The 16591-nt window shown below is 48.2% G+C and overlaps 1 long non-coding RNA gene across 1 annotated transcript in view; it reads left to right on the top strand.

The window, feature by feature from the left end:
• Positions 1 to 15659, top strand: part of LOC104985629 — a 48844-nt gene extending 33185 nt beyond the window's left edge. Inside the window, exons 2-3 of the long non-coding RNA XR_824953.1 lie at positions 10334 to 10490; positions 15547 to 15659. This is a non-coding gene — a long non-coding RNA (uncharacterized LOC104985629). The remainder of the gene's footprint in view (positions 1 to 10333; positions 10491 to 15546) is intronic.
• The last annotated feature ends 932 nt before the right edge of the window (positions 15660 to 16591 follow it).

Below are 16591 nucleotides of genomic sequence, written 5' to 3'. Positions count from 1 at the left end.
AACATTTGTGCTGTGTTCACTTGTGTGTGTGGGTGTCGCTGACCACCATGCTCAGAGATCTTAGCTTCATAGTACAAGCAGTCTGGCAGCATCAAGGGATCCTCTTTCCCTCTCTTTCTGTCTGTCCCCCTCTCTTCTCACCATCTCTCTCTTCCACCGCTGACAACTATCACTGCTAATTTAGGGCTTTGTTGAGAATTTCGGCACTGCTGAGTAACTTTGGCCATAGTGAGAGGGAAGGACAGGAGGAGGCTACTGCAGTCCTCCTTGTAAGAGCTGATGAAGGGAGCCTGGACCCGGGAAGTGAGAAGAGAGATGCAGGCCAGGAATGAGCCGGACCACCCTGTGCTCCTGGTCTCCTAGATTCCTCTCTCCTGGGGGCACCTGGCCTCTCGGCCCCCGGACCACAGTGGGCTCCTGGCTGTGCTGGGAACAGCCGCCAAGCCCCACTGCAGAGTGGCAGAAGCACCTAGCTCTTTCTTTCACTCTGGCCCCATGCAGAACCAGAACTCTCGCTAGGTCGGGATGTGGGGGACACCAGTATCCTTCTTGCAAACAACCTTCCATATGGCACATTATGAGGATGGAGCTAGTGGTCTGACTCACCTTTGAAATTGGTTTTAAGAATAAACAGTCCGTCTCCTGGGCTCTCAGAAGCAACTTAGTGTTGAGGACGCAGGAGTGCTGAGCACAAGAGCACTTTTTGTTGCAGCTCTGTAGGCACACACCAGTCGCTCCCTCGCCTCGAACGCTAAGTGACTGGTCAGAGTTTCCAACAAGGCGGTGCAGTTATGCACAGATGAGAAGACACCCAGGCAGGCTGTCCCACCATTAGGAGTGGGTCGGCAGTGGGGACGAGGGAGTGGGGCTTCTGCGAGAATGAGCGTGAAGGAGGGCTCAGATTTCTCGTACTCCAGAAGACAGATTCACCAAGGAAGGTGGGTGGTGAAAACCACGTTCCCCACTCCACCCAGGCGGGTCCCCACCATCCCTAGCAACCTCCAAATAGGGAAGCACAGTTAAGTCAAGAAGGATGGCTGACCTCCCATATTCACTTCTTCTTTTAAGCCTCAAACCTAGCACATTGTTCAGTCGCTACATCGTGTAGTGACTCTTCGTGACCCCATGAACTACAGCATGCCAGGCCTCCCTGTCCTCCACTATCTCCCGGAGCTCGCTCAAACTCATGTCCATTGAATCAGTGATGCCATCCAACCATCTCATCCTCTGTCAGGCCCTTCTGCTCTTGCCCTCAATCTTTCCCTCTTTTCCAGTGAGTCAGCTCTTTGCACCAGGTGGCCAAAGTTTTAGAGCTTTAGCTTCAGCATCAGTCCTTCCAGTGAATATTCAGGACTGATAGATTTCCTTTAGGATGGACTAGTTGGATCTCCTTGTAGTCCAAAGGACTTTCAAGAGTCTTCTCCAGCACCACAGTTCAAAAGCATCAAAAGCTTCTTGGTGCTCAATAAATGCCTTTGAGTGAATAAGAATAAGTGAATAAGAAGGTTCAACTACACAAGTGGTTTTCAAACTGGGCTTTCTTGAGGCACCAGGTTTTCCCAGAGAAGTTACAGGACCTGCTGTAAGGAAATGTGTGCTGGGGCCCGGCGGGGCCACTCCATCTGTATTCCTGTGACTGTCTGTATCTCCTCTGAATTCAAGCAAAGTCCTCTGTGGCCACCAGAGCTCAGCGAACTGACAGCCAGTGCATGCCAGCAGGTCATGGTCACGGTGTTTTTCATTCAGTGATGATACATAAAAACCAGCTCTTTCCTTACATTTGGGGAGAAAGGATTTCTACAAATAGACCAGTTTAGGAGGGATGAGGCTGCCATCACGGGTTTTGCCCAGCTAGCTTCATAAATATTATTCTACCCCGGTCTCCAGTTCTTCAGACACTTGGGGATACAACTGTGGTTTAAGATGACCAGCTCTTGCCCACCCTCTGGCCGTAACTCTCCCTCCTCCCACAACCTCTCTAGGGGAGCTAGGCTTCCAACCCAGAATGATTTCATCACCACCAGGCAATTGGACCCGGATTTTTCTCCTCTTAGGATATCTCGCTAACTCGTCATTTCCATAATTAGCTTTAACGACCCTCTTCTTCTGTTTCTTTCCAAACAACACACATTCTCACTCTTTGTGGGGGTGGCAGACCTCCAAGCTTTTGGCAACTCTCCTGTTGACCGAGATCCCAGAGAAGAATTTCAGACGGTCAGCTGAGGGCATCTAAGACAGCTGTGTGAAGAATGAGGCTGGGATGAGAAGGAGGGGTTGGAGGAGGAGAAGCGGGGGAAGAGAACTGTAGAGTGGAAGAAGGACTCAGAGAACATTTACTCCAAGCCCCATTTCACAGATGGGAAAGCTGAGACCTAGACAGGTGAAGCAGCTCACAAGGTTGCCATGGGGAAGTCTTAGGGACATCAGATGATCAGAGCTGGTGCTGGGTTGAAACTCAGACTATCCTTTGTTGGCTTAAGTGGTGAGCTGAGCCCTTTGTACTTTTCCAAGTGAAATGTGGCAGCAGCAAGGTCCAGATTTTTCTGGAAACTCCAGCTCATGTTTCAGCATCTAAGGCACTTAGCTGATCAGGCCTCTTCTGTAGATCTCCTAACCACATCTTGCTGCTGGCTGCTTCTCAGCTCTCTCTGCCATGGTGCTCAAGGTCTCCATGACCCCGGGCCCATGGCAGAAGGAGCTTGGAACCCCGCAGTGTAGAGAAGGGGATTCTCCAGCACCCCAGACAGCTCCCCATGTTTCTCCAAGGGTCTCCTCTCTCCCACGTGCCTGAGCCTATCACGCTTCGCACGTGTGATTTTGAACCTAACCTCTCATATGAATCTTAAATTACTGGGACATACAAGGACCATCCCCTGTGTACTGCCCAGGGGTTCTGAATCCCGACAGCCTCCAGCCTGGGATGAGTGCCCGGCCTAGGCTCGCTGAGGGACTCCAGGGGTACACTCCCTCAGGATACAAGGACTGAAACTACAGTAGCCGGAGGCCCCCAAGAGGAAAAGATGGAGAGAGGCAGGGCAGTGGGCGCAGAGGGTCCCGGGAAGGAGAAAGGAGAGCTTGCCACATGCTTGACACAGTTGCTAAGTTCATAGCTGAGCATTAAAGAGACACGAGCAATGAGAGCCTTAAGATTTTCCTGGAGAATAGAAAGGTGACTTGAGGTCTGTAAACTTAGAAAGAAGAATTTAGAAACCATGACTCCAATAAACTAAAGAGGTGGGGAGAGAAGGAATGAAGTAATTGGTCTACTGGGAGCAAACAGCCTTGACAAGGGACAGTGGGGCGCCCGCTGTCCAGGGAGCCGAGGAGATCAGCACCAAGACGATGCCTCCGGTGCAGGGGACTGCCCAGGGCAGCCCAGACTCGGAAAGGGGTGCTCTTAATACCCTTTCCAGCAAAGGTGGCCATCCTTTCCCCAGATCACACACCTGACTGCATATGACAGAGGAAAGAATGACAAGGAGAGTTCACAGTACATCGGGCTTTGCATTCACCACAAAGTAATAATATAATAGTAACAAGGTGTTATAAAGTGATGAATGCAGGGCAAGCCCATTTTGCTAAATGCAAACACACAGACACATACACAGTGCCCACATTTCCCTAAACCACCTGGACCTCTAGGAAGAAATAGATCATTTCAGTTCTCAATCTATCACTTATCAAGGAAAGAAAGATACATTGAAGACACCGGTGAGATAAATTGCATAAACCCAATTCTGACGTTAAAATATGATTACAGAAGATTTCTTAGCATCAGTTAATGATCAGAGTGGAACATCAGCACCCCAAAGAACTTTCCAGCCCAACCAAAGAATCCCCCAGGGCCCAAAGATAGTGGGGTTTAACTGTGTGACTGTTTAGGTAAGGAGGTTCAGCTCTTGTTTGCTCAGCGACACACCAGAACTGCCATCTCCAAATAAATGGCATCCTTCAAAGTAATCCCCATGGAAAATTACACTCATTCTAACCGTGCTGTCCTTGCTCAGATTATTTTGGGGGCTGTTCTTTTGCATCCCTCTTTATAACCAGTTTATCAGCCACATGCAAAAAGCGGTTCCTTTTTCTGTGGTCTTCTTTAGAATTCATATTAAAAGGAAGGGGGATCAGGACACACAAGATGCCAGATGTGATGGAGAAAACACCCCAGACAGTGAGGTCTCTGAGGGCAACTGCAGGGCTTCCCCTGCTGCCTCGCAGAGTGCCCAGCAGACAGCTGGAAATTCATAGATATAGCTGGAAAAAAAAAATACAATGAAGGTGGAAAAAAGTGAGGCAGCATTATGACAACATTATTGGCTCAAACGGTAAAGAATCTGCCTGAGATGCAGAAGCCTTGGGTTTGCCCTGGATCAGGAAGGAAATAGCAACCCACTCCAGTATTCTTGCCCAGAGAATCCCATGGACAGAGGAGCCTGGCAGGCTACAGTCCACGGGGTCGCAAAGAGTCAGACACGACTGAGCAGCTAACACACACATACGTGGTCAAATGAGTAATGGCAATACACCGTGCTCGCCAGCTGTCTGGACCATCCAGGGTGCCTCCCTGTAGAGATCAGCCACTCCTATCGAAAGTCAAAGGACAATTCCCCTCTTTTCCTCCTCATTTCTAATGAAACCACAGAGTCAGGCCTTAACTAAAAATATTCTCAGTCTCAACGTCCATAACCACGTTGGGCACAAAGCCTGAGGGATGTGAGAACGGCCTTAATAGCCAAAGGCAGGCTGGTTCAAAACCACACAACCACACATTGCACACACAGGTCAAAGCCCACAGGTCCGGACAGGCTCTCCCAGAGGCTGGAGCACGTGGTGGCCTGTCTGTCACTCCTGTGCCCTGCTCACGTCCAGGGCTTTGGGACAGCATCAGGCAGGGACAGCCAGGTCAGCACGCACTGGCCCGATCTCCTGGCAAAGCAGACACGGGTCTGCAGAGGTGCCCCACTCTGCTCCTCCCTGACAGTCATGCATTCAGCTCTCCAGACTCGGGGCTACCAGCCAGGGCCAGCAGGGGCCAACAGCACTCTCTGACTTTTTCTCTCAAAGAAAAGATGTTTCAGAAGCGAGCCCCTCCCTGGGGTGGACTCACGAGTGTTGGGGATGGAGAAGAAGCTGATCTTTGTCCAGACAATCAAGCCCCGCTGTTATCCTTCAGTGCCCCAGAACATGAAAGGAAAAAAAAAAAACACTTTCTTCCTCCTCCATTCAAACACCTTAAAATAAAACAATGACCTGCAGTGTGCCCGCCAGAAAGGCCAACATGGTGCCCGTGGGCCCGTGAGCTGACCTCTGCAGGCTTTTCCCACCCCCAGGCCTCAGGCATGCAGGACTGAAAGAATTTTTTTGGCCAGGGCTGGAAGCTTTTGGGATATGAGCCTGCCACCCTGCCCCCAAAGCTGAGAAGCCACTCAGGACTCGTCCTGGCCATTCACAGAGCAAGCATTTGTCTGCTGCTGCCTGCCTTCCATTCGGTTCCTAATCTTCTTGGTGTCCAGTGTCCCTTTCCTCTAAATATCCCACTAAAGCACTCACTGATAACTAAGGTAGAAGATTCCCGTTTGAAAAGTAGACTCATACTGGGCTTCCCAGGTGGCGCTAGTGGTAAAGAATCACCTGCCAATGCAGGAGATGTGGGTTCAATCCCTGGGTCGGGAAGATCCCTTGGAGGAGGGCATGGCAGCCTGCTCTAGTGTTCTTGCCTGGAGAGTCCCATGGACAGAGGAGCCTGGTGGGCTACAGTCCATGGGGTCGCACAGAGTCGGACATGACTAAGCGCATGGGCACACACACACACACACACACACATGTATTGGAAAACTCTCATACTTAAAGGAAGACAGCTCTGATGAAGAGGCGATCAGTGTGGATGGGGTAGGTGAAGGCAGGACTCCTTCTGCCTGATTTCCCTAAGAATCACACGGTGGTAGTTGTCACTTAGAAGAGCCACTCAAAAGGCTGGTGTTGCCTACACTCTACAAGGGTCTGTGTACAAAGATTATACATAATAACAGCCTCACCTGAGAGATCCTGGGGTACATTAGCATCCTTTTTTATAAAGCACCTGAGGAGAAGAGAGAGGGAGGAGGAGTAAGAGAGAGAGAGGGAGAATGAGAAAGAGAGAAGTGTTTAACAAATAGTTTCAAGACCCTCTGTTTCCTAGCCACTCTGCTGAGCCCTGATCCTAGGCGCAAAGAAGATAAAGGATGGATGCAAGAACTCATGAACTCATGAAACAGAAGCAGATACTGTCAGCAACATGTACCAGCTCTTACAAAACCAATCGGATCAGGGACACATGGACAGAAAATCCGCCCCTAGCCCGGGATTTCAAAGAAGTTTCCCCACGGGGACTTTTCTCACATTAAAAGTACACACTTGGCTTGGCTTCCGATAATTTAGTGCTGGAGATTTCTCCCACCTGGTCAGCCTCCATCAGCGCTCTTCACAGAGCAGTGGTCTGTGCATCATGCCCCTCTAGGTGGAAAGCACCCCCGTTCACCCATGGAGAACTGACTATCTTGCCTGGCCCGCAAGCTTCCATCCCATGAAGGAGCCTGATCTCTGTGTCAGGGGCCAAAGCCACTTGGGGTAGAAAAAGCAAAATTTTGCTGAATCTCACAAAACACTTCTCAACAATGTCATCCTAGAGGCAAGGGCAGAAACCCAGGTTTTGTGGACCTTGAAGCTCAGACAATCTGGGGAACCTCTTTAAGAAAATGCATATGAAAAGATTCCTTCCATAAATTGTCAAAGGCTTATTATTTATGAACATATTGTCTGGGTCCTTTGAAGAAAGGAGTGCCTTTGCACATGGCGGACAGGGTGGGGCAGGATGCCCAGAGCTCAAGCTTCATGGACTTTGTGGTAAACCCACCTTTGCTCAGGGGCCAAGAAATGGTCTTTCTCTGGAGGAAAGAATTAGGATCCATCCCACCTCCCTCAACTTAGCCATCTTTGAACTGCAAAGGCAGAGCGGCAGGTTGCCTCAGATAGAGAGAAGCCTCCTCTGCCTGTTCCCTTAGGCCTCCAGAAAGATTCCAAGCTATTTTTGGAGCACGAGCTTTCTTCAGCCTTTCAGTTCGGCCTCTTGAAATTTTCACAGCCAAGCAAATTACAGTACTGGGTGGAAACAAAGTAGCTATCCTATTGGTTTTTGTTGTTGCTATTCTAATGAGCCAAGGTCAGAAGATATTAATTTTTAAGCAACATATCAAAAATATTTGCCCTTATTGCTTTTCTTTCTTTCTTTCTGGAGATTAAAAAGGTCAGAGGTTCAAACATCTTGCATTAATGGGCAACACTGCACTAACTTGTTTTCCTCTAACAAACGGTATTATTTAAGATTCAGAAAAAGGAGTCTCTCAAGCAGTTGGACATTGATAACTGTTGTCTTCATCCTTATTACAGTTCTTGTGCCTATTACTATTACATATTAACAATAGTAATAACCACTCCTTCCCTAAGATTTCACAAGAGAACAATGAATCATTGCTTTTGTTGTTTAGTCATTCAGTCGTGTCTGACTCTAGCGACCCCGTGGACTGTAGCCCGCCAGGGTCCTCTCTGTCCATGGGACTTCCCACACAATACTGGAGTGGGTTGCCATTTCCTTTGTCAGTATAATGAATGAATCCATCAAATAACAGTCTAGGCAGTATTTAGGAAACCAATCGTACTGGTGATGCTAGCCTAGCTGAGATTTCACTCCAATCCCCACCTACATGGCCTCCCTGGTTTTCCAGGCCATGAGGCACTTTCTCTTTTAAAACTCAGCCCGGGCCTTCCCAGGTGCTGCAGTGACAAAAAAAAAAAAAATCCACTTGTCAATGCAGGAGACCTGGGTTCCATCCTTAGGTGGGGAAGATCCCCTGGAGGAAGAAATGGCAACCCACTCTAGTACTCCTGCCTAGAGAATCCCATGGACAGAGGAGCCTGGCCCGCTACAGTCTGTGAAGTTGCAAAAGAGTCGGATACAACTGAAGCAACCAAACAACAAGAAGAAGGAAAAATCTCAGGCTGCACTTAGCAGTCTAAGTGCTCCATTAAGACTTTCTCATTTTTACAAGAAAATGACTTCTTTCCCCTTTTAAACAATCAAGTCACAAAATACTTTTGTAAAAATAGCATTAATATCAAACCAGGTCTTATGAAGCAACCCGTACTGGCTTAGCAAAGGCCTAAAGTAACTTCTTAGCCTACCATGGCTTTTTTAACTTTTCAACACTTGGCTTAAACGTTAACGACCTATTGTCTGATTTTTATGGACTTTTAAATACTGTTGCCAACTCTTCTGGAAGAGATCGGGTTTTGTCAGCAATTCAGGCATGAAAATTAGAAATTGAAAACAAATAAAAAAGACCCAGTAAGCTCATGAGACTTCTACTCAAAATAGTTCCCACTCTCCTACAAAGCCGAGCGTGCTCTCCTTCTACGACCATATGTACATTCACGACCAGATGCGTTTTCTTTAGGACTGCAGTAATCATGTATAATTTAGATAAGATGACTTCGTGCCAATAATATCTGAGTCACAGGGCCATGAATTTGAACTCCATGCCACCCAGGTGGGATGGGAATTCTGAGTAGTCATAGGAAAGAATTGTAGAGATAATTAAGAATTTTACAAAGAGCCATAGCTTGGAAAAAAATGAGAAAACTTTTCAGGCTTCCCTTGTGGCTCAGCTGGTAAAGAATCTGCCTGCAATGCAGGAGAACGGGGTTTGATCCCTCGGTTGGGAAGATGCCTTGGAGAAGGGAAAGGCTACCCACTCCAGTATTCTGGCCTGGAGAATGCCACAGACTGTATATGTATAGTCCATATACAGAGAGTCAGACACGACTGAGGGGCTTTCACTTTCTATAGTGAGTTCAGTACAAAGGACTTGTTTAGTCACTCAGTCGTGTCCTACTCTTTGTGACCCCATGGCCTGTAGCCCACCCGGCTCCTCTGTCCATGGGATTCTCCAAGCAAGAATCCTGGAGTGGGTTGCCATTTCCTCCCCCAGGGGTGTGAGGTAAAATGAGGTCATAGGATGAGCCAGGCTTCAATATGACTGTTATCCTCACAAGAAAAGGAGATGAATACACAGACAGCTGCAAGATGGTGTGCAGACGTAGGGAGGACAGCCATCTGCAGAACACGGGGAGAGGCCCAAGGAGAAGCCGGTGATGCCCACACCTTGATCTTGGACTTTCAGCCTCCAGCACGGAGAAGAAATACACGTCTGTTGTTTAAGCCACCCCGTCTGTGGAAGTTTGCTCTGGAGCCCTAGGAAATTTATACACCTTCTGTCAAGACCAACGTCTTAAGACACACCTGAGGATGCTCACGGTGGTGGGACAATGCCTCTCTGGTTTACTCTGCATGGAAGTTCTGGCGGCCTCGGGTAAACTCTCACTGGCCCCTTGAAAATCCAGGGGACAGGGTGTAAATCTGCCCCTGGGGCCGTACCCACGCCATATCTGCAGCAGGTCTCCAAGGTGAGCAGCCTCCGGCATGGTGGGACAATAAGGGTAAAGGAGGGGCTTCCCAGGTGGCGCTGGTGGTAAAGGACCTGCCTGCCAATGCTGGGGACTCAGGGGTTGGGAAGATGCCCTGGAGAAGCAAATGGCAACCCACTCCAGTATTCTTGCCTGGAGAATCCCCCGGACAGAGGAGCCTGGTGGGCCCCACTCCATGGGGTTGCAAAGAGTCGGACACGACTAAGCACAAACATGCACAGTCAGGGCCAAACCCAGTGCCTGCCCTACAGGATACTCAGTCAGGGTTTCTGAAATAAGTAAATGACTCAGGATAAACTCTTCTGGAATTGAAACGTTCCAGGTGGTCTCACTTGGCGAGCGACTCTTGTCTGAGTGGCTGCCAGCAATCTTGCTCTGTCTCCAGAGGCTATAAATGCATAGCGGCAGGAGTAATCCGTCCAGGGGAACAGCCCTCTGGGGAGAGGAGGGGGCTGACCCGTCTCAGTTTGCTCTCTTCTACCCTCAGCACAGCTGCCTTAGGCCAGTAAGTGCTTAATTAGTGTTAATATCTTTTTTGATAGTATTATCCTATGAGCCGGTACCACAGAATCCATGTTTAGTAATAACACCAATGCAGTCCAAGGCTTTTTCCCTTAGGTATTCACCGCTCTAGGACTGATTCCATTTCATTCTTCCCCATGTCTGTCAATGGTCTCCGCCTTCTCCCAAAGCTCAGACTCAAGCCCTTGGAGTTAGAGATGATTCTTCCTAATCCTGGAATCCCTAAATCCCATCAGGAACAAAATCTTTTCCATCTGACCCTTCCCTGCATCTCCTATCTCTCCCTCTCCAGGCTCAGCACCATCATAACCCAGCCCATACCTCGTGGCAGAGGAATCCTCACTGAGCCACCAGCCTCTAACCTCTCCATGCCATCGTATGACATCATATGACACCTGTGTCAAGCCTCAGAAACTCTTTCAAGGAGCCCTGGCTAGGCAGTTAAGAAGGTTAGTCCTAGTTATTTTATGCCTGGTTGCAATAACTAAGAAGTTTGCAAGAGCAGAGGCATTCTAGGCTAGTAGAATTTCTGGAAAGAGCTGCTGTGTTAACCTATAGTCATTGCTGTGGGGTCTTCTGGAATCATAAACTCCATTTCCAGATGCTACTATACAAAACAGGCTTCCTCGGTGACTCAGGGGTAAAGGATCTGCCTGCCAGTGCAGGAGACCCAGCTTTGATCCCTAGGTCAGGAAGATTAGCTGGAGAAGGGAATGGCAACTCGATCCAGGATTATTGCCTGGGAAATCCCATGGACAGAGGAGCCTGGCGGGCTACAGTCCACCGGGTCGCAAGAGAGTTGGACACGACTTAGCAACTAAACAATAGCACTATATAAAATACACATGACCGGGTTCACCTTAGGTGGTGGAATACAAGAACTCAGCTTTTACAACACAGCAGAGTTCGTATGTAAACTGCTAATTATACGATCTTTCCTGTTTGTTTAGTTTTACAAGGATGGTTATATGATGAGGTGGGGTTAGTGGGTGGGAGGCGACATGTGGAGGCCAGAGGATCATGGGGAGAGAAGACGGCTCCCAGGAACCCGGAGCAAGCGCCAAGAACTACAGTGCTAACCTTCGCCCTACATGGTTCAGTGGCTTGTGGGCTGGAAGCAGGAGGCTGACATCTGTGATTGAGTCCATGTGAGATGCTTGACCTCCCCAGTTTCATGCTCCAACGGGCGCGATGTGGGGCTGAGTCCAGCCAACAGAACAGGGAGTGCAGAGCAGGGAATGTTGACAGAAGAAACATCCGTATGTTCTTCTCCGGATGCTAATTACAGAAAGCCTATGTTCCTACGGGCTGTTTCATGGTAAACTTTCTCCTTATGGAAATTTTTTTATAACAAATCAATCTGTTTGGTTTGGTTAACTTTGGAAGGACAACTTCCTGAACATTGACACAGGAAAGACACCTGGCCTGAATTCTCCCTGAGCCCATGTATCTGCCTGTGTCATGGAAGTTTCTGCAACTGAGAGTCCTGTAACAGCCTGTGGCTGACCCCGGATCAGGCCCTAGGATCTCCAGGCTGGACATGTAGTAGGGGGTTGGAATTAATAAAGGACTTGAGAAAACCAGGAATTGTTTATCTTGTTAATTGTTGCAAGTTTAGGCAGCGGCAAACCATCCCTGACAGGTCCACTCAGATCTCTGAATCCTGAGTTTATTCCCTCTCTCTGCCTCTCCCCCACCCTAGCAAAGCTTTGACTAACATGTCCCTGTGGACACCCGTAACCTAAGAATCCTAATAGCTGAAACTTTGGGGAAACACACAGAAAGGCATTTCCAAGTGCATCTGGCTTACATCATCCAGAAAGAAGGATCAGAGCTCTTCTTACTGAGTCAAATCTGCCTCCTCCCCTGGCAAATGGAAAAATATTCGGACTGACAGAGAACGTCTTTCTACACATAGATCTATGATTTTAAAATATTGCTCTTTTAAACATTGTTCAACTACTACTGCTAACACGTATTAACATGCCTTCATATAATTAATTGACTGATTACCTGTTTTAATTGACTCTGGTAAATACATAAAATGCATGTGCTGGTGACACTGGTATGCTGGCAAACTAGGACTTCAGGGGAAAAAAAAAAAGAGAGAGCTCTGATTTGTAGTTTTTGGAGATTTTCATGGTATAAATAGCTCTGCCATAGGCAGTTTCAAGCTGCATGCCTAACATTACTGAACAACCAAGCCATGGACTGGGGAAGACACAGGCTCAGGCCAGCCCCAGCACACACCTGTAGTGTAACCTAAGAAACGCCAAGATTGGCTTAAACCAGTTTAAATTCCTCTATTATGGCTTTGTTTTCCATTTTTCTCCTTTTTTTTTTTGCACTTAGTCATGTCCAACTCTTTGCGACCCCATGGACTGTAGACCAGCAGGATCCTCTGTCCATGGGGATTCTCCAGGCAAGAATACTGGAGTGGGTTGCCATGCCCTCCTCCAGGGGATCTTCCCAACCCAGGAATCGAACCCAGATCTCCCGCATTACAGGTGGATTATTTACCGTCTGAGCCACCAGGGAAGCCCATTTTTTCCCCTTAGGATACATAAAAACTCGTGGCAGTTGCTATTAGACAGACAATAGGCAGACACATATTTTGAAACAGAGCTTCCATGAGAGTGGAGAATAAGGGGTGAAAATACTGAAGCCAGGTTGGGGTCCAGGCACCTGGCTGTTGCCCAGCGGGTCAGAGAGTAATGGAAGTAGTGAGACCATGGCATCCTCCTCATCACTTCAAGCCACTTAATCTCTTACCTACTGGAGTAGAACATGCTGGCGGCAGCTCCATTTCCATCAAATTCTTACTGAGCTTTGTGCCAGGAACTCAGCTCAACTCACGGCCCACGACAGACATTCAATAAAAGTAAGCCAAATATGAACGTATTCTATATAACAAGGTCTTGAATTACAGCCATCAGAACACTCAAATAGTTTCTGTTTTGAACAAAGTTAAGCAGACACAACAGGCTGTTGGCCAATTAAGTGGGGGATGGAAGTAATCAGAGATATACCAGAAAGCAAGACAAACACTGACCTCCCTAATGGTGCCTGGATTCATGCTGCTGATGTGTTGAAGCTCTAGGTTAGACCAAGTTTACCAACAGCAGAGAGTTTCTGGGAAATCTATAAATATACTTTCTTCAGGGAATGTAACTCTAGTTATTAAAAACCACTTGCGGGAACAGCATCTCTACTAAGAAGTAGAGGTTCCTGAACTCCAACATAAAATGGAAGCTGTGCTAATAGACCATAACACTTGTACAGTTAAGCTTCCCTGGAGGCTCAGTGATAAAGAAAGCCCCTGCAAGGCAGGAGACGCGGGTTCAATCCCGGGGTGATCCCCTGGAGGAGGAAATGGCAACCCACTCTAGCATTCTTGCCTGGAGAAGTCCATGGACAGAGGAGTCTGGTGGGCTACAGTCCCTCATGGGGTCGCAAAGAGTTGGACACGACTTAGCGCCTGAACAACCACAACAAAGGTCTGTCAGAAGTGTGGTTCTGCCTCTCCATCTCTGAGACACCTGGAGGAATTGTTAAGGGAGTTGATTCCAAGCAGCTCAAACCATAGGCAATACGTAAAATCCCACCTCGGCTGGTCAAGCACACTGAAAGGTCACGATCTCAGTAGTTGTGTCTTTCAGGCTGTGGCAGACAGAATAAAGTCCCCTAAAGATGTCCGTGTCTTAATCCCCAGAGCTATGTGCGACCTTACCCAAGGCAACGGGGTTCTGCAGATGTGATTAAGTTAAGGCTGTAATCACCAGGGCTCTTACGAGGGAGAGACAGGAGGGTCAGAATTAGAGGAGATGTGATGATGGAAGCGAAGGTCAGAGAGATTCAGCTGTGAGCCACAGAGTGCTGGCAAATTCGAGAAGCTGAAAGGGGCAAGGGAAGGACCCTCCCCGGGACGTCCAGGAGGAACCGGCCCTGCTAACACTTGGGCTTCAGTCTAAATGAGATGGGTTTGGACTTCTGATCTCCAGAACCATTAGATGACAAACTGCTGCTTTACATCACTACATTTCTGTTAATTTGTAATACAGGCAACAAGAAACCAATATACACAAAGAGACACGGATCATGAGTCCTAGGAGGGGAGCAACTCTTTCTCTCCTAACCTCCACACATAAGAAGAAAAGATGCAGTCTCCTTGGCATATGACTGTGTCCCTTCCTCAGATGAAATTTCTTCAGAGCAGGAAGTGAAAGTGCAAGTGTTAGTCACTCAGCTGTGTCTGACTCTCTGCGATCCCATGAACTGTAAGCCTGCCACTCCAGGCTCCTCTGTCCATGGGATGTTCCGGGCAAGAATACTGGAGTGGGTAATTATTGCCTTCTGCAAGGGATCTTCCTGACCCAGGGATCAAACCCGGTCTCCTGAATTGCAGGAGGATTCTTCACTCTCTGAGCCACAAGAAAAGCCCTGTGCAGGAAAGCTCTGGTCACCAATGGGCCCTGAACCTTTCAAGAACACAAATAAAACTTAAATCAGGGAATATAAAGGGACGAAGGCAAGCAGGTGGAGGGTCAGTGTGTAAAAATGCTATAAACCATCAGGATTGTTCAACTCAGGTGGTGTATGCATATATGTACTTCTTTTAATTTTAGAAAGGTTCAGGGCAATGGCATTTTAAGTGGATCAAGGAAGCTAAGTGAAGGATTTTCCAAACAAATGTTAGAGAAGAATTGGAAATTGATGACCTCAACTGGATTTTAGCCTAGTCCTCCAAGAAAGAATGAAAGCTCCAGCTTAGAACACGATACGGATGTTGTAAAGCAGTTGGAAACTATTTGTTAGGAAACAATCCCCTTCTCGAAGGAGTCCTGGAGCTCTTTCACGACCTCATGGGGAGTGTTCCCTGGGTCTCCTGGCCCCGCCCATGGACTGCAAGCCACATTTGCAAACTCCAGAAGAACACAGGTCATTGGAGAGTGTCTTACGTATTCTATGGGGTTGGCAGGGAGACCTGAAGAAATCCGAAAGGAAATCAGAGTGTGGTCGACACCCTGGACTCCCATTTGGTTTGGGTTGTCCTGTTTCTCGGAGGGCCCCCTGCTGTCTTCTCTTTGAGCCACATGCTTTTCACACAGAGCTGCTACTTTAAATGGAAGGCCTTTCCGTGGGCTCCCTCTAACATGTTTTCATTGTGCTAACTCAGAAAGCATATGGAAAAGTAATCATTAACAATGATTTTCATTTGATATCTATGTAAACCTATACGCCCCCTTGGGGCTCAGACGGTAAAGAGTCTGCCTGCAGTGCAGGAGACCGGGATTCGATCCCTGGGTGGGGAAGATCCCCTGGAGAAAGAAATGGCAACCCACTCCAGTAATCTTGCCTGGAAAATCCCATGGATGGAGGAGCCTGGGAGGTACAGTCTATGGGGTCACAAAGAGCCGGACACGACTGAGCAATTTCACTTTCACTTTTTTTTTTCAAACCTATATGCACAAGGATCAAATGCTATTCATTTTATTTCTTTACAAGCATATTTGACCCAGGGATCGAATTCCCACCCTCTGCGCATCTTCTGCATTACAAGCGGATTCTTCCCACCAGGGAAGTCCATTGAGTCTCCACAGCTGCTGCTGCTGCTAAGTCGATCCAGTCGTGTCCGACTCTGTGCGACCCCAAAGATGGCAGCCCACCAGGCTCCCCCATCCCTGGGATTCTCCAGGTAAGAACACTGGAGTGGGTTGCCATTGCCTTCTCCAATGCATGAAAGTGAAAAGTGAAAGTGAAGTCGCTCAGTCGTGTCCGACTGAACGACCCCGTGGACTGCAGCCTACCAGGCTCCTCCACCCAGGGGATTTTCCAGGCAAGAGGACTGGAGTGGGGTGCTGTCTCCACAATTCCAGCCAAAGAAAGGCACTTGCCCATCATGGGGGTTTCCCTCCTTGCTGAGCTGACGGGGCAAACCGCAAACATAGACGCACAGGAATATCTTGGGTAGGATATAAGTAGAATTGGTTACCAGTGTGTACTTTCATGGGTGGGTTAGAAAAGCCGTAGGGAAACTCCCAATTATTTGTTCGTGGTAAGTGGGGTGATGTGAAGGGTGCGTTCCCTTTTTTTTTGTTTCATTTGGGCTTTTTCCCCAAATACATTTCTTTCAACAGAAAATAACATTTCCCTTTTGATTGAAAAGGTGGTAGCATCACAGAGCAGAAAATGGGTCAAGTTCTGATAGTGCTCCCTGAGTTTCCTGAATTGGATCCACTCTTCTTAGAACACAACTGTCCTGGACTCCTGCAGTGAATGGAAGGTCTATCTCCTGGACGACAGGACAGGGTGGCTCTATTTCAGGAATTCTAGCACAGAGCTTCTCAACCTGGAATGTGCTAATGAATCACCCCGGGGACTTATTAAAGGGCAGGTCTCATTCGGTCATTCCAGGGTGGGGTTGAGATTCAGCGTTTCAAACCAGCCCCCAAAGGATGCTGCTGCTGCTTGCTGGTCCACGGACCAGCTGTGGGTAGCCAGGGCCCAGACCGCTGCCAGACAAGGTAGCAAGCCAGGCGATCTGATTTAG

This window comes from Bison bison, unplaced genomic scaffold (genome assembly GCF_000754665.1).
Source record: "Bison bison bison isolate TAMUID 2011002044 unplaced genomic scaffold, Bison_UMD1.0 scf7180017864053, whole genome shotgun sequence".
Lineage (NCBI taxonomy): Eukaryota > Metazoa > Chordata > Mammalia > Artiodactyla > Bovidae > Bison > Bison bison.
The sequence above is the reverse complement of the archived record's forward strand: the minus strand, read 5'-3'. Positions and strand labels throughout refer to the sequence as shown.